This window comes from Gopherus flavomarginatus, chromosome 3 (genome assembly GCF_025201925.1).
Source record: "Gopherus flavomarginatus isolate rGopFla2 chromosome 3, rGopFla2.mat.asm, whole genome shotgun sequence".
Classification (NCBI taxonomy): Eukaryota; Metazoa; Chordata; order Testudines; family Testudinidae; genus Gopherus; species Gopherus flavomarginatus.
In genome coordinates this window covers 122,344,255-122,362,847 of record NC_066619.1, presented here as the reverse complement: position 1 = coordinate 122,362,847, position 18,593 = coordinate 122,344,255, and the positions used below count along the sequence as shown (strand labels likewise).

At 41.3% G+C, this 18,593-nt stretch overlaps 1 long non-coding RNA gene across 1 annotated transcript; it reads right to left on the bottom strand.

Annotated features, from left to right (window-relative positions):
• Positions 1-11,519: 11,519 nt before the first annotated feature.
• LOC127046351 (uncharacterized) lies at positions 11,520-18,151 on the bottom strand. Its single transcript, XR_007773003.1, has 3 exons — positions 17,712-18,151; positions 16,545-16,628; positions 11,520-14,741 (listed from the first exon to the last, which is right to left on the bottom strand). It is a non-coding gene; the product is annotated as an uncharacterized LOC127046351 (long non-coding RNA).
• Positions 18,152-18,593: the final 442 nt, after the last annotated feature.

Sequence of the window (18,593 nt, the reverse complement as noted above, 5' to 3'; positions counted from 1 at the left end):
ATTGGGTAGCTCTTGACATAGGCGACAGGTAGTTTTATTTGCATAAGAGAATATAGCAAACTCAGGGAGTTGACATGTAAAATTCCATGGGAAGCAAGTCTAAGGGGAAAAACAACTGAAGACAGTTGGCAGTTTTTCAAAGAGACATTATTAAAGGCACAAGAGCAAACTATCCCACTGCATAGGAAAGATAAGAAGTATGGCAAGAGACCACCCTGGCTTAACCAGGAGATCTTCAATGGTCTAAAACTCAAAAGAGAGTCCTATAAAAAGTGGAAACTCAGTCAAATTACAAAGGATAAATATAAACAAATAACAAAAATATGTAGGGACAAAATTAGAAAAGCCAAAGCACAAAATGAGATCAAACTAGCTAGGGACATAAAAGGAAACAAGAAAACATTCTACAAATACATTAGAAGCAAGAGGAAGACCGAGGACAGAGTAGGCCCATTACTCGACGAGGGGGGAAAGATAATAACAGAAAATGTGCAAATGGCAGAGGTGCTTAATGACTTCTTTCAGTTTTCACCAAGAAGATTGGTGGCGACTGGACGTCTAAAATAGTGAATGCCAGTGAAAATGAAGTAGGATCAGAGTCTAAAATAGGGAAAGAACAAGTCAAAAATTACTTAGACAAGTTAGATGTCTTCAAATCACCAGGGCCTAATGAAATGCATCCTAGAATACTCAAGGAGCCGACAGAGGAGTTATCTGAGCCATCAGCAATTATCTTTGAAAAGTCATGGAAGATGGGAGACATTCCAGAAGACTGGAAAAGGACAAATATAGTGCCCATCTATAAAAAGGGAAATAAAGACAACCCAGGGAATTACAGACCAGTCAGCTTAACTTCTGTACCTGGAAAGATAGTGGAGCAAATAATGAAGCAATCAATTTGCAAACACCTAGAATATAATAAGGTGATAAATAATAATCAGAATGGATTTGTCAAGAACAAATAATGTCAAACCAACCTGATAGCTTTCTTTGACAGGGTAACAAGCCTTGTGGATAGGGGGGAAGAGGTAGATATGGTATATCTTGACTTTAGTAAGGCTTTTGATACTGTCTCTCATGACCTCATAAACAAACTAGGGAAATACAACCTAGATGGAGCTACTATAAGGTGGGTGCATAACTGGCTGGAAAATTGTTCCCAGAGAGTAGTTATCAGTGGTTCACAGTCATGCTGGAAGGGCATAACAAGTGGGGTTCTGTAGTGATCGGTTCTGGGTCCGGTTCTGTTTAATATCTTAATCAAATGATTTAGCTAATGGCATACAGAGTACACTTATAAAATTTGCACACGATACCAAGCTGGGAGAGGTTGCAAGTGCTTTGGAGAATAGGATTAAAATTCAAAATGATCTGGACAAACTGGAGAAATGACCTGAAGTAAATAGGATGAAATTCAATAAGGACAAATGCAAAGTACTCCATTTAGGAAGGAACGATCAGTTGCACACATACAAAATGGGAAATGACTGCCTAGGAAGGAGTACTGTGGAAAGGGATCTAGGGGTCATAGTGGATCACAATCTAAATATGAGTCAATAGTGTAACACTGTTGCAAAAAAAGCAAACATTATTCTGGGATGTATTAGCAGGAGTATTGTAAGCAAGACACGAGAAGTAATTCTTCTGCATTACTCCATGCTGATTAGGCCTCAGCTGGAATATTGTGTCCAGTTCTGGGCATCACATTTCAGGAAAGATGTGGACAAATTGGAGAAAGTCTAGAAAAGAGCAACAAAAATGACTAAAGATCTAGAAAACATGACGTGAGAGAAGACTGAAAAATTTTGTTTGTTCAGTCTGGGAAAAGAGAAGACCGAGGGGATATGATCACACTTTTCAAGTACATAAAAGGTTGTTACAAGGAGGAGGGAGAAGAATTGTTTTTCTTAATCTCTGAGGATAGGATGAGAAGCAATGGGCTTAAACTGCAGCAAGGGCAGTTTGGGTTGGACATTAGGAAAAACTTCCTAACTGTCAGAGTGGTTAAGCACTGGACTAAATTGCCTAGGGAGGTTGTGGAATCTTCATCACTGGGGATTTTTAAGACAGGTTGGACAAACACCTGTCAGGGATGGTCTAGATAACACTTAGGCCTGCCTTGAGTGCAGGGGATTGGACTAGATGACCTCTTGAGGTCTGTGAGGTTATCTGATTAAAATATGACCATATAGATCATTGTTGCAACCAGTTATATATTTGTAGCAAATATTGTACAGAGGTTGTAGAGTGAGGTGTCTATGAAAAGGATATGATTTGCTGGTTATGATTATGCTATCTGCATGCGTGCATCATTTTTGTATGTGAAGATATAAGTATTTGCTCTATACTTGGATTTGAAATGTTTGCTCCAGGGGTAACGCCCACAAAATAATTAGCCAGCACATCTTGGAGAGACTATTCAAACTGAGTGGCCCATCCAAAGAACGTTGAATGGACCATAGGAGACGCCCATCTACACTTAATGGAATTTCCTTCTGTGACTGGATGAAATGAATGGACATGTGACTTGCCCATGTGACTCCAAACTCCATCTTGTAGCTGTAATTTTCAACAGTAAGAACAATGGGATGCCCTCTGCATGGCAAAAGCTATAAAAGGCAACTGCATTTTCTCCATTTTGTCTCCAATCCTGCTTCTTACCTCTAGAGCAAGTTTGCTACAAAGTGAAGCTTTGAACAATGAACTGAATGACCCATCCAAGCTGTGGACGTACTTCAGAGACGTAAGTCAGCAGTGTAGTCCATCGCTGCTACAAGCCTAAATCTGTACGTAATTGATTCCTTTAACCAATTTTAACTCTCACCTTTCCTTTTATGAGTAAACCTGTAGATTTTACTTACTAAAGGATTGGCACCAGCATGATTTTTGGGTAAGGTCTAAGTCAGGGGTTAAGATCGGCAGCCTATCAGCAGCGGTGTGCCGAGTCTTCATTTATTCATTCTAATTTAAGGTTTCGTGTGCCAATAATACATTTTAACATTTTTAGAAGGTCTCTTTCTATAAGTCTAAAATATATAACTAAACTATTGTTGCATGTAAAGTAAATAAGGTTTTTAAAATGTTTAAGAAGCTTCATTTAAAATTAAACTAAAATGCAGAGCCTCCTGGACCGGTGGCCAGGACCTGGGCAGTGTGAGTGCCACTGAAAATCAACTTGTGTGCCGCCTTCGGTACGCGTGCCATAGGTTGCCTACCCCTAGACTCTAAGTTATATATTGACCTGGGTGAGGGGGCTGGTCCTTTGGGATCAGAAGAACCTATTCTATGATGAGACTGGTTCAGGGCCGGTGCAAGGAAGTTTCGCCTAGGGCGCGAAACTTCTACCTTGTGCCCCCACCCAGCCCTGCAGCAGCTCCCTGCCCCCCACTCCGCTCTGAGGCACCTCACCCCACGGCAGCTCCCCCCCGGGGATCCATGCAGCACCTCCCCACCCCAGCTCACCTCTGCTCCGCATCCTCCCTGAGCACACCGCCCCTGCTCTAATTCTCCTCCCCTCCCTGGCTTGCGGCGCCAAACAACTGTTTGGCGCCGCAAGCCTGGCAGGTGGGAGAATTAGAGCAGGGGCAGTGTGCTCAGGGAGGACGCGGAGCAGAGGTGAACTGGGGTGGGGAGCCCTGTGGCAGCTCCCCGTCTTCACCCTGAGGCACCCCCGCAGCAGCTCCCCACCCCCCTGACCCGGGGAGCCGTGCGGCACCTCCCCATCCCAGTTCACTTCTGCTCCGGATCCTCTCCGAGCACGCCACCCCCACTCTAATTCTCCTCCCGGGCTTGCGGCGCCAAACAGCTGATTGGTGCTGCAAGCCTGGGAGGCGGGAGAAGTGGAACAGAGACCGCGCACTCGGGGAGAAACCACTGTAAAAAAAATTGGGCGCACTGCTTTTTGGTGCCCCCAAATCTTGGCGCCCTAGGTAACCGCCTAATTTGCCTTAATGGTAGCACCGGCCCTAGACCAGTTGTAAAGAGCCACTCATCTCTGAATCCAGTGTTTTTGATGGTGATATAAGAACTGGAATGCCTGAGGACAGGGCCGCTCAGAGGATTCAGGGGGCCTGGGGCAAAGCAGGGGAGCTGTAGCGCTTGTACTCACCCAGCGGCGGTCCAGGTCTTCCTTGGCATTTCAGCGGCGGGGGACCCTTCAGTCGCTCTGTGTCTTCGGCAGCAGTGAAGGGCCCCCACCGCCGAAATGCCACCGAAGGCCTGGACCACCACTGGGCCAGGGCTTGCCGGGGCCCCTGTGGGGTCTGGGGCAAATTGCCCTACTTGCCTCCCTCACAGGCGGCCCTGCCTGAGGAAACTGTTTTTGTTTTCTTGTTAGCCAGTCTGGTGAAACAGGAGTTAAATTTTGTGGCTGGTTTGGTATATCTTTTATAAAAGAATAACCACCAGTTTTGGGTTGTATTTGCCAAATTCAGGATGAACTGCTGAGATATAGGGCATTCTCAGTTATGACCCACTAAGGCACAGTTACAAGGTCCCTTCCAGTTCTCTGTTTTCTATGAATATGCTTTGTTAAATTTACATGTTGTGAAAATCATGCAGTGTACTGGGTTTGTTAGAAAAGATCAAATGCAAAATTAAAATTTGTTTTTTCCTCCTTTTAGATAACTTTACACTTGATCCTGCAGTTCATATTAAGGAAAACAAACACACACCACTACATTTAAACCACAGGTAATTTTGCCAGATTGAAGGCTGCAAGTCTTCATACAAATCTCAGATTATATGAACCACACTTTGCTTTTTATCTTGTTCTTATGTTCTTAATGTCTTACAGTGCAGAGGGACAGAAATTATTCTCATGCTTCACTTACACTTTTCTGATTTTTCTGCGCATCACTATAATGCCAAGAAATTTAATTGTACAGTAGTTCTCTTTGCTGTATTATTCATGGGTTATTTAATTTTGAACCTTGGCCAAATAACTTTTTTTCTTAATAAGTTGCATTCTGCAAAACCTTGAATATCCACAATTTTGTACTGATTAGTATTAACATGAGTCTCTTAAAGGTGAAGGGTTCAGATCTCAAAGATATTTTACACTCCAATCTTCCAATGATGTTTGTGTAGCTGGTTGAGTTGCAGATACAAAACATAGCATTGCCAACCCAAAAAGTTCAAAAATCGGGAGTTAGGCCTCAAAAAATCATTAAATTAGCTTAGAAATCCTGGGACTTTTTAAAAATAACAGTAACACTTGGGTTCTTTTTCTTTGCTTTCTGGTCTCGGAGACTCAAGTCACACTTTCCAGCTTTCTGCTGAACTGCAACAGTGTCATGGTATAATTCCCCACTCTGAACCTTAGCATCCAAAAGATGGGGTACCAGCATGAATTCCTCTAAGCTCAATTACTAGCTTAGTACTTGTAACGCTGCCACCAACCAGGAATTCCAGTGCACTCTGGTCACCCCAAACCTTGCCTGGGGACCCCCAAGACCCAGACCCTCTGGATCTTAACACAAGGAAAGTAAACCCTTTCCCTCACCATTGCTTCTCCCAGGCTTCCCCTTCCTGGGTTATCCTGGAAGATCACTATGTGATTCAAACTCCTTGAATCTTGAAACAGAGAGGAAAATCCACCTTCCCCTCTCCTTCTCTCTTCCCCTCCCAGATTCTCCCTGAGAGAGACAGTAATCCTAACACAGAGAGAAATCAGCTTCTCTCCCCCCCTTCCCTCCTTTCTCCCCATCAATTCCCTGGTGAATCCAGACCCAGTCCCCTGGGGTCTCGCCAGAATAAAAAAACAATCAGGTTCTTAAACAAGAAAAGCTTTTAATTAAAGAGAGAAAAACAGTAAAAATTATCTTTGTAAATTTAAGATGGAATAGGTACAGGGTCTTTCAGCTATAGACACTGGGAATACCCTCCCAGCCTAAGGATACAAGTACAAATTAAAATCCTTTCAGCAAAATACACATTTGCAAATAAAGAAAACAAACATAAGCCTAACTCACCTTATCTACCTAGTACTCACTATTCTGGACATATAAGAGATTGTATCAAAGAGATTGGAGAGAAACCTGGTTGCACGTCTAGTCCCTCTGAGCCCCCAGAGTGAACAACAACCAAACACTAACAGCACACACACAAACTTCCCTCCCTCAAGATTTGAAAGTATCCTGTCCCCTGATTGGTCCTCTGGTCAGGTGACAGCCAGGCTCACTGAACTGTTAACCCTTTACAGGCAAAAGAGACATGAAGTACTCCTGTTCTATTAACCCTTAACTATCTGTTTATGACAAACAGACAGGAACTTCATTTCTTCTTTTTTTAAAGGGAACTGAGGTTGTCATGTAATCACTTGACTCTGGGAGCTGGTGCTTTGAGGAAAAGCCCACAATATCATGAGACTTGTGTTAAATGCACAAGAGTTGGCAACACTCTGTTATAAGCTTGATTGGAAGCACTTGTGTGAGCTTCAACATTTTTTCAACAGGGAGCACTGAGAAGCCCAAAACCTATTGTGCATTAAATAAAAGAACAAAAAATATAGCCAGGTCCTGAATCCAGGTGGCAGGACCCCTCAACCCACACAGCACTCCTATTACATTAGAGACTGGGATACATGGGTCTTCTCATAAGATCTCATTGCCTCTGTGTTCAATTGTTTAGAAGTGGGAGGGATAGCTCAGTGGTTTGAGCATTAGCCTACTAAACTCAGGGTTATGAGTTCAATCCTTCAAGGGGCTATTTGGGGATTAGTCCTGCTTTAAGCAAGGGACTGGACTAGATAATCTCCTGAGGTTCCTAATAATCTACAATTCTAGGATAAAGATCCAGTTGCAAGATCTGGTCCTATGCAAGCAGGCCTAAAGAGTGACAGCCAAGTATTGTAGAAGAAAAGTATATTTTCTACATAGTTAGGAGTACAGAAATAGGCTTCTACAGTTTGTCTAGGGATCTCATACTTAAGAAATTGTGATTTAAAAGTGCTGTTCGCAATGTTCTGTTCCCTATAGGTCAAAATACCATGCTATGACTCTGATTGTGACCATATATAGAAAATGTTTTCATTGCTCTTTTTATTTTTAATTTATTTTGAATTAGAGTGTTACCAAGTTTGAAAATCAGCTGCCAAACAACCAACCCTATCGAAATACAGCATGTGAGATGAAAATTAAGTAATGAACATGCCAAATAACTAATTCAAGAGAGGCTTAAATTCAATTTCTCTCTCTCTCTCATGCCAAACGAAAAGCTGACAAACACGCTAAGCAAAATCCTAACAATTATTCATTCTTCCATCATACCTACTGAAAAACAACAAAACAGAACAAAGGACATTTTTATGCTGCTATAATTGGGTAAACAGGCAAAGGGTTAGTTTCTGAGCTGGTTCAGGGGATCAAGAGTTTCAGATATTGTATATGTTGAATTACAATGACTATTTTGGAAGAAAACCTTTCATCTCTGCATCACTTCACATAAATTTTCACACGCTACTTTGTTTTGCTTTTTCCCCTCATTTATTGCAAGGATTATTGTTTGCTTAAATGAGGAGGGGAAAGATCCGATAGCAGCTGTCTAAGCAGGGCCAGGCTGTGATAGGTCTTTACATGGATGCATGAGGAGGGAATGAGCAAAGAGCCTCACAAGACGGTAGGCTCTCTGCTTGGGGGAGCATAAGGATTGCTTCTCAGTGTGGTCCTAAGGGGGCAGGGAGAATCTGGGGCTAGGACTTTCTCTATTCATTACAGACTGGCCTGGATGATGCACACACTGGCCTGGATAGTGCACCACCCATCACAGATACTGTGTGGACACAGGGGCCTGGTTAGTGTTCAAAGAGCCCTGAGCTCCTTGGGGCAGCTCAGCTCTGCACTACTTCCATTCACACATGCAGCTAAATGTCACAATCTGACTTGCAGCTCAAATGAGAACACAAATTGAATGGGGCCCCTGTGTTAATGAGCAAGTGGGTATGGACAGGTGTCCACTTGGGGACACTTACATTTTTCTTGACATTTGTTGAAAATCTGGGAAGCTGTTCAGTCTGTTAGGGGCCTAGCCCTGACCCTGCACCCACTCCATTTGCCTTCACTGGGAGCTCTTCATGTAGAGGGTGGTTGTAAGATCAGTGTAAAAGCAGGTCAGCTTATAGCCTACATTCTGATTTGCAGCATGGTTCAATTAACTCCTGAACATAATTCAGATCTCTTGCATGTGGTCATCATTGCCCCAACTACACACTTAAAATGCACTCTTGGAAATCTTGCCTCACTCAGAGATACTGGTGTCTACCCTAGGGATTGTTTGGGAAAAAAAGTCCCATTCTTGGTCTTCAACTGGTGGCAGCAATCGTGGGGGCACTAGTGTAGACAAGGCAGTGCTGCTTTTGGTGTTTAATGCTATATTGTCTTAACCACCTCAGAGCAGGTCTAAACCACAGTGTTAAAAACTGACAGCCACAGAAGCCTCCTTTTCACCACAGCTCCCCTAGTTGCTACATATCATCGCTGGAAATGGGCCAACGTCAGCAAGAGTGGGAATTTATATGCAAAAATCTCAGTATAGACAAACTCCACCCTCAGATACACAGGGGACTTTGGTAGCAGCTGTCTGTACAGAGCTGCGGGGCAGAATTTGGTCTTTCATTTACTGCTAATCAAAATCCCTAACAGGTTTACACATTTTTATATTTATATATAATTACTATTTAAAAAGATGTTGGAGGAGAAAAGAGGACTGAATCAAAACAGCAACAAGCACCAGCACTAACAAAGTCAGCAATACAACATTCAGGTAATAAGGTGCTTTTATTCACAGCAGGAATTCTAGCAACTACTATTAATCTTCTTATTGAGTAATGGGAAATACCTGCATGATAGCCCATTTACAGATCCAAGGGTAGGCACCATAAACCGGCATTGATGCAAAACTGCTATTTTGTCCCTGGAGTTGCAGACAATCGAGTATTTATTCCAAGTATGTATTTGCCATGGCAGATGGCATCACAGTTGCTCAGTGTGGGAGACGAGGAGTCCCTCAATTAGCTTACAATAAATCATAAGAACTCTTCTGATTATGTCTCTTTGCCTTCATCTTTACCTAGTTGTTTAGAGGATAATGTGTAAAATGGCACCTAGGCTTATAATTGTAGAGGGAGAGAGCGGGGAGAGGAATGACTGAGGTTCAATTTACTTTCCAGAACAGCTGCTGCTCTACAGGAGATGCCATAGCTCTACATCTTATTGTTTAGTATGTTATTAACATTAACACATAAGTGTTTAGGAGCCTACTCCAGTGTATAAATTCTAATTCTATAGTATGAGACAATATAGTCATGTAATGTTTAAGAAAAGTTTTGTAAATGAGTTCATGGATTAGGGACCCAATTTTATGAGGTTTCAGGGGCTTCTGTATAGATTACTTAGGTTAATCTTTCTATCTACCCAATGGGACTCAATGCTCAGTCTAGAAGATACCATCAGAGATGCTTAGTTTTGCAGTTCTCAGACTGTGCATTTGTGTCTTCTGAGATAACATGCTTAAGAGAAAAAATGTTTTTAAATAAATAATATATAGAGGTGAGAAATAACAGACCTCCACCCTATTGTACCTCTGCAAATTTGTGTACACAGAATCCATCCCTTACCTCTCTCAAGGTGCAAAGTTTCAAAAAATTCAATGAATAGAAGAAGATTGTTGGAGATGGAATAGATCTGGACAAGGAGAAGAAGTCTGGAGATAAATGGGAGAAGGGAGGGATAGGCAGTAGAAACAAAAGTGAAATTTTTCAGAGTAGCAGCCGTGTTAGTCCGCAAAAAGAACAGGAGTACTTGTGGCACCTTAGAGACTAACAAATTTATTTGAGCATAAGCCCACTTCATCAGATGCACAGACTAGAACATACAGCAAGAAGATATTTATACATACAGAGAACACGAAAAGGTGGAAGTAGCCATACCAACTATTCCAGAAGTCTTCTTAAGTGTAGCCTTCATTGATTTGAGATCTACCATACCCTTCTCTCACTAGATTGGAAAACCTATAATGGCAGCAGGAGATATATGTTTGCTGATGATGTTTTAAAGAAAGTCACACCAATGAACTGGTGGAAGTCACTTAAGCACTTGTGTCAAGGTTCCTTCTCACTCTGAACTTTAGAGTACAAATGTGGGGACTTGCATGGACACTTCTAAGCGTAATTACTATCTTAGATCTGGTACACTGCCACCATCCAGAATTTCAGTGTCTGGAGCACTTTCTGTCCCCCCAAAACTTTCCCCTCCCTGGGTTGCCTTGAGGGACTTCACCAATTCCCTGGTGAACACAGATCCAAACCCCTTGGATCTTAAAACAAGGAGAAATTAACCATCCTCTCTCCTTTCCCCCCACCAATCCCTGGTGAGTCCAGATCCAATCCTCTTGGATCTTAAAACAAGGAAAAAATCAATCAGGTTCTTAAAAAGAAAGCTTTTAATTAAAGAAAGAAAAGTAAAAATCATCTCTGTAAAATCAGGATGGAAAATACTTTACAGGGTAATCAGATTCATATAGCCCAGAGGAACCCCCTCTAGCCTTAGGTTCAAAGTTACAGGAAACAGAGATAAAATCCTCTCAGCAAAAAGAACATTTACAAGTTGAGAAAACAAAAAAAAAAACTAACACGCCTTGCCTGGCAATTACTTACAAGTTTGAAACATGAGAGACTGATTCAGAAAGATTTGGAGAGCCTGGATTGACGTCTGGTCCCTCTTAGTCCCAAGAGCGAACAACCCCCAAAACAAAGAGCACAAACAAAAGACTTCCCTTCACCAAGATTTGAAAGTATCTTATCCCCCTATTGGTCCTCTGGTCAGTGTCAGCCAGGTTTACTGAGCTTCTTAACCCTTTACAGGTAAAAGAGACATTAACCCTTAACTATCTGTTTATGACAACTTGGATTCAGAGACTGTTGAAGTGATAATCTCACTTTTAACAGCAGTAGCTTCTTCTGCCTGTGTAGAAAGAATATTTTCTTCCTTTGGACTAATTCATTCCAAACTGAGAAATCGTTTGGGACCTGAAAAAGCAGGAAAGCTTGATTTTCTTTTCCAGATTATGAACAAACAGGAAAATGAAAGTGAAGATGACTGAGCTTCAGAAACCAATATTTTAAGTTTCTCATGTTGACCTAGCTCACGTAGTCAATTTAATTTTTTTAATTATTTAACTATTTCTGTTAAACAATTTTAAGAAAAACAAATCTGCTTTAAAAACCTTGAATGCTTAACTAAATTCAAACATTTACATGCTTGTTTTGTTAAAATATTGTTTGCAGTTGAAGAAAAAATCCAGAATACATAACGTTGTTTTAGTTAAACAAAACAATTTAAACGTCTGTGTGGTGATGTTCTCCTCCTAATACATCATGGCAAAACAATCCTCCAAAAATATAAATGATTAACCTGTTGAACTGGAGATAGTTCACCTCCCAATCACTTCATAAATATCTGCTTCAATTACCTTGGTTGTTTCATTTACCAAATCATTCATTTTCTGATATAGCTGTAAAATGAATCACTTAAAAAATGTATAGCGTGTACCTTCTTAAAATGAAACCTACATCTATCTCTGAGTTGTGAAGAATATGTATTAAGGTTATAACAACCAATAAGAATGCACTTTTATATAGAAATCCATGATTAAATCGAGTCTTCCTGACTAGTGATTTCAATCAAATCCACCCTGCTTCCTACAGTAAAGGTACTGTAGATAAGGTGAGTTAGAGTGTGTCCGAAACGTATCTTAAAGTTTAGCCAGTTGGTCATGTCTGCAAATGAAATCTCTCCTCTCTTTTTGATGCTCCTCCCTTGACACTCTCCCTTATCTGCTTCCTTAGTCTTCATTTTTCTTTTTGTTCTATTTGCAGAGAGGCATAGTATCTATGTAGGTATTTTACACACACGTGTATATGCATGTATAAAATTATCATGAAGTACATAATGACTCATGAATATAAGGTACAATGACTTCATGTGTCCCTTTTGGAAGGGCAGAATACCTCCTTCCCCACAGCATGCAGCTCCTGTTTCTTGTCCTGCAGAGCTGCAGGATAAGGTTTTGCCCCCCTCCCTCTACTAAAAAGACTGACATATACGCTTAACTTTATACATGGGAGAAGTCCCACTGAAGTCAGTGGGGCTAGTGATGTACATATAAAGTTAAGCATGTAGTATTGTTTGTGAATCTTTGCCGGATCAAAGCCTTTAAAGCTGTGGGGGTAATACATGCACTTGTGTGACGCTAATAAGCATGTGAAAAATTATGGAAGCTTGTGATAAAATGCAGTCAAGCAAGAAATGAGTTGATTATGTGCCTTTAACTTGCACAGTTGGATTCATGGTAACTAAGGCATCTGGCTTTACAGGCAAAGGGATAGAAAATATCTTTAATAAAATGTTTAACTCACTAAAACATTCCCAGAATAGTTTGTTTGTTTTGTAATACACATGGCAAATACAGAATACAAGAGGGTGTATTTGCAGTGACCTCTATAACTCACTGATTTATCACTCATGAGTAATGGATCCATCCCAAAACTCCTGCTAAGCCTTTACAGCCCAATGAGCCATCATGTATACCATTTACACATATGCCAAGCAATCTGTAAATTGTTGATGTAAACTTCTCCAGCCACAAGCAGCCTTTAGTGGGTAATATGTTTATGCTGCTGGCCAAACTCACCCTGAAAGGCTGTATCTCATGAGCTTTGAGCGTTGTATTTATGTTCAATACTATGGTGACAGGAGCTTTACAAATAGATAGCTAGAGCAGATGGGCAGAAAACATGGTCAGATTGGTTAGGTGAGTTTCAAGACATTTCTAACTTAAGATTTTGTCATGGATTTTTGTAAAAGTTATAGAAAATTAGAAAAAAATAGGATTTATCACAATATGGTTAAAATATAACCTATCAGCGCATGAAACATGACAAATATCAACACAAATCTTTAAGGAATCAAGTATTAACATTTCACCTAAACAATATTTTTGAAGCAATCTTTAATGCTGATACATCACATGAGTCAGTGATAACAGAAATATTTTTAATGCTGCAGGATAATTTTAACTGCAGCTATAGGGTCTTCTTTCAAACCAGATACTCAGTGCTACAATTGTAGGTGATGTTCATTACCTTTATTAAAAAACCAAAAAATACTCTGATCTAGATCACTGAGCATAGGTAACAGAGTAACATAATAATCAAAAGTAACAAGTGAGGACCTGATAGCCCCAGGAAAAGCAAACTATTGCAAACTGACAAATGAGGGAAGAGATGACAAATTGCTAAAACAACACTTGTTTAGAAGAGGAAAGGAGAGGAGGGCAGTCCTTGCCCTGAAAATGTGTGACACACAGTGGCTGGAAGTATGTGGGCCAAACCACAGAGATCTCATTACAGCCATGAATAATATCTATCCCTATGTTTGCCTTTCAGTTGCTCTCCCATCTAGGTTGTCCCTTGACCCCTCTGTGCACATATGAAATTTGCAGGAGTAGTTCGTGTTTAAACTTTCAGCATCAATTTACGCTGCCAGTTTGCTACAGTATAATTCTTTCCTATGGGACATGACACTTGCAGGTGAAATCCAGGAAAAGCCTCTGCATCTGCCTCTGGGTATGCACTGAACTCCATCGTATCTTGTTGGCGCAGGGGAGCTGTCAGTAGTTACACAGAAGAGCATGGAAGAGACGTGCCAAGTAGCCACCATTCCCCTCCGAATGCCACTGCATTTGAACAATCACTAATGCAATTTTGTTCCCCTCCCTGATGCGCAAGGGAGAGGAGCATAAAAATTGTCAGCTTGTTGCCTTAGGGACTGATCCAGCTCCCCAGCTAATGGGAGTTTTTTTCCATTGACTTTAACAGCATTTAGATAGTCATAGAAAAGAGCTGAAAACAACAGAAATCCATCGTAATGTCAGCCATTTACTTTCAATAATAGAAAGTTACTAGCATAACTTTTAAACTGTCCTAAAACAAACAGCAAGGCAGCTCTAAGTTTGCCAGATGTTTATTTGCTGTTCACGTGTTGATTTTGGTTGCATAATCTAACTATAAACCTAAAAGTTATGAATTGATAGTGAGGAACTTGTCCGGTTTTAAACCTTATTGAAGTTTTGAAAAGCATGCACAAACGTCACTGGCAGAGGGCATCCTTGGTTAATAGGATACAGTATTCTCCTCCTCTTACTGAGGCCGAATGCACATGACACTTTGAATTAAATTTATTTCAAACAAAATGCAGTCCAGTCCATCCCAATGTAAAATAGTCACTTATTTTTATTATTGACAGGATATTTGTGCACCAAGAAATATGTAGATTTTCACTGTTTTCTATAGCTGGTTATAGTGGTGGACCTTGAAAACTTGCCATATACCTTAATTAAATAAGTATTTGCAATTAGATAATCTCAGTATTTGATATATTCCAGGTATTTCCTATAGTAAGTATAGGGAAATACTGTACAAAAGAATAGCATAGATAGCAAGGAAACCTCCATCTTAAGTAAAATTGGCAAGTGGATAAGGGCCAAAGGGCCACTGTTCCAGTTTGGAGCCTGATCCATCAAGGTAATGAGCACTAACAAACAAGAGAAAGGAAAAATGCTACAGTGATAGGGTACAATAATCAAGTTCAGTTCCCTGTTACCTTGAGCAAGTCACAATCTCTCTGGAGCCTCAGTTCCCCATCTGTAAAAGAGGGATAACAGCACTTTCCTACAGCACAGGTGTGCTGTAAGAGTAAACATAATAAGAGATTGTGAGATACTCAGATACTACCGTAAAACTAGAGTCTTGTAAACATTTAATGTAGACAGGTATTGAGCATCAACATGCTATGCAGACTGGGTGTTGACACTAGCATTTTGGTTGAGGCACTCAGCAACATGCAGAATTGTTTCCTACCTAATAAAAAGTCCTGGAACTTCTTTCTGAGAATTTCTAGACTCACACAGCTTTAATTCCTGCATATGTATCAGACTTTTTCTATTTCACCTAATTGCACAATTTTACTGTTGCATTTGCACAAGTTGAATTTGCTTATGCCATCACGCATAAACTGCCTCTATTATAGGCACCAAATTCAGCAAACAGGCAAAGCTTCAGGTATACACGATTGCCTTAGCAACAATGTGCAAATGATATGCTAGCTGTCCTGTGAACCAGAGCAAAACACCTGTTCAAGTCAAGACAGTATGAACATAAAAAAAGGTTTAACATTTTTCCTTTTTTTAAATCTCTGGATGTTGCCATGGGCATCCAGCTCACTGGTTAATACATTAAAATCACTCAAATGAGAAAAGATGTAATATAAAATAGTTGTATAACACAGTCTCTCATTTTTGCATACTCTTAAGATGTCTGTCATATAAATTGACTCAGATCACCTGAGTCCTAAAACTCAATATTACAAGATTTGACTGCCAGTAATAAACTCCAGTCTTTGGCTGGTCAGAGCCTTTGATCTGACACTTGCCATTATTAACCCTGTAACATTTTCTGTACTTATATTTTCCACTTGATTTGCATAAAATTCCCTTACTTCATGAAAAAGCGTGCTGCTGCTTTAAAAAAATGGAGTTGAAAACTTAAATAGAGTCTATGTGGCATCAGCCTGAAAAGAGATTTGAATATATAAAACCTTCTATTTTTGGTTTGCTAAATTTAACCCACCCCTTCCACACCTGTTTGCAGCCTAAGGATAAAATATTTATTTATATTTTTAGCAGCGGATTATTTGTTCTTGAGAGGTTTTATTAGGTGAGTAAACTTACACGTATAAAGGACCACACTTCAAATAACAGTATTACTGATTTTGATTTGATGGGTTTAAAGTATTGTAGGTACCAAGTAAGGTAACAATTAATCTGTAGATGATGGGATGATTGTTCTTCAGGTTAGCATTCATCTCCCACCAAAGGATGTGCTTATCTGCAATGCTGTCACTTGGTGCTCATAAATAAAAATTAAAAAAATGATTTACAACATGGATATACAAACTCTTCTGGAATTCATGCAAGATAGTCTTTCTAGAATCCATGGCCATCATTAAAAATTAAACAGGTCTGTTCAATTCTTGACCACATTTTTTCCATTTAAAATTAGCTAGTGAGCAGCATGCCCCAAATACCCTCAGAATTTGTGATCTTTGCACTTTGCCATAAATTATTCCTGCATTCATATTGGTGCGTCACATGTAAACCATTCAAAATCTTTTTTAATGTTTTAAGCTCTGTATCACGCTGCCTGGAGTTGGTCACAACCATGCATGCCAACCTCAGAGCAGACTGTCAAAAGGCAGGGCAGACACCCCATACAGCTTGTATGTTCTATAACTGGATTTCACCAACCTAGTAACAAATGTGAATTCCTGAAACACTATAACAGTCTTACCATGGAGTCACACACAGTCCCCTTGGGCATTTCAGTCTATCTTGCCACCCTGGCAAGCTGGACTTAGCAATAGCTGGTTGCCATACACCAATGATCACAAAAGATTCAGGTTGCTTCCAGTCCCAAGAGACCACTCACTCACCCCAGGACAATTTGTACATCAGATCTCATACCAAAGACAACGCTTGTAGACAATCCTATAGGAAACTAGCTAAGGATTTTTTAACTAGGAAAAAGAAATGAGAAAATTATTTACAGGTTACAGCAGGCAAACATATACACACAAATGAGTTACATTCTGTGGTTCCAAAAGATGACAGAGTGGTAGTAATCTGTCATCTCTGAATATCTTTTACGGCTAAACCAGGCTGATTCCAGGGAATCCCTCCTTCTGTTTCCTAGCTCCAGCCCTGTGAGAGTGCAAACAGCAAAGAGATGAACATTTTTCAAGTCAGCTATCTTTATTTCCTTCTTTCAGAATTAATTTAAGATGGGAGAAGCCCTTTTGAACATAATCTGTGCATGGGCAGTTAGTAAAGTCTTTGTATTGTGATGTTTCACAATGGCCCATTTAGTTTTGATAGTCCTTCTTGATAGGCAAGAAGAGTGATACCTTTCTTAGGCATTTAGCATTTTACAGTGGGTACGTTTTCTCATTTGGTGAGATATATAGGTCAGAACAAACATTTTACAGCTATATAGCCAACACTCAAGTACTACCTTATAGCACAGGCTATGGGTATTATACATAGGATTAACAGATGTAGCCATTTACAAGCAGTTCATAAAGTCTAAACACATTAATATAAGTCCAATACCCACCTTAACACACAGGTGAGCTGGATTGGTTTTCAGCAATGAATTTGTAAGTGCTTGACTGAGGCCTAAAGCCTTGGCAAGAGCTGGCACCTAATCTGCCAGTGTCACACTCTGTAGTACCATATTTTAAAAAAATAAACGTGCATAAGTGTAAGCCAGGAAAACACTCACCCTCCTCTAAGTAAGCTATTCTCTGGTTCTAAACATTAAATAAAGCCTCAATCCAGCAAAGGACTTAAGCAGGAGTCCCACTGACTTCAGTAAGGAAAATCACTTTACAAATTAAGCACATGCTCAACTACTGTGCTAGATCAGGGCCTAGTGTTGTAGCCCCTGAACGTATGTTCCTCTATATATTTTTCTGGGGCTTGCATTATTATTTGCAAAATCACAGTACTATCTATTTCACTTCAAGACCTTCTAGGAAAAACAAGCAATCAGACAACAAGCCACTTGCAGTCTGTTTGAATTTATGAAATCACTGCAATACCTTTAAACAATGATTCATAATGGCTGTAGTTCTGCTGTTTGTCTGTCCTGGGACGCTGCATAGCACCCCCAGATTCTGTGGGGTTCACACTGGCACAGACCCACACAAAGCACATTGCAGGACCAGGGCTCTAACGCCTTACATTTTGTTTTCAGTTACAGGAAAAATCTGTATTCTAAATGTTCTGACAGCATCAAGAACGTTAGATTAAACAGGGGGAGCGTAAGGATTAAAAGGGGTTTAGCGTAGGGTCAATAAAATCAAAGACATAAACTTAAAAGGAAATCAGGGGCCTGGGTTTTTGAAACTAGGTGCAGCTCCCGCAAGCTAAGGAGAGAAAGGGAGCTGCCCTCAGGTCAGAGGCCACTCTCACTCCGTGCCCTGATATGCCTCTGCCTGGGACCTTCCCCTAGCAGCTGCCTCCCACTGTGACATGACTCCCACCCCCCACCCCAGGGTGCCCCCCAGGCTCTGTGGCCAGGTCCCCCACCCCAGGGTGCCCCCAAAGCTCTGTGGCCAGGTCCCCCAACCCAGAGTGCCCCCCCCAAAGCTCTGTGGCCAGGTCCCCCACCCCAGGGTGCCCCCCAGACTCTGTGGCCAGGTCCCCCACCCCAGGGTGCCCCCCCAAGGCTCTGTGGCCAGGTCCCCCGCCCCAAGGGCCCCCCCCCAAGGCTCTGTGGCCAGGTCCCCCGCCCCAGGGGGCCCCCTAGGCTCTACTGCCAGGTCCCCCACCCCAGGGGGCCCCCCAGGCTCTGTGGCCAGGTCCCCCGCCCCAGGGTGCCCCCTAGGCTCTACTGCCAGGTCCCCCACCCCAGGGGGCCCCCCCAGGCTCTGTGGCCAGGTCCCCCGCCCCAGGGTGCCCCCTAGGCTCTACTGCAAGTT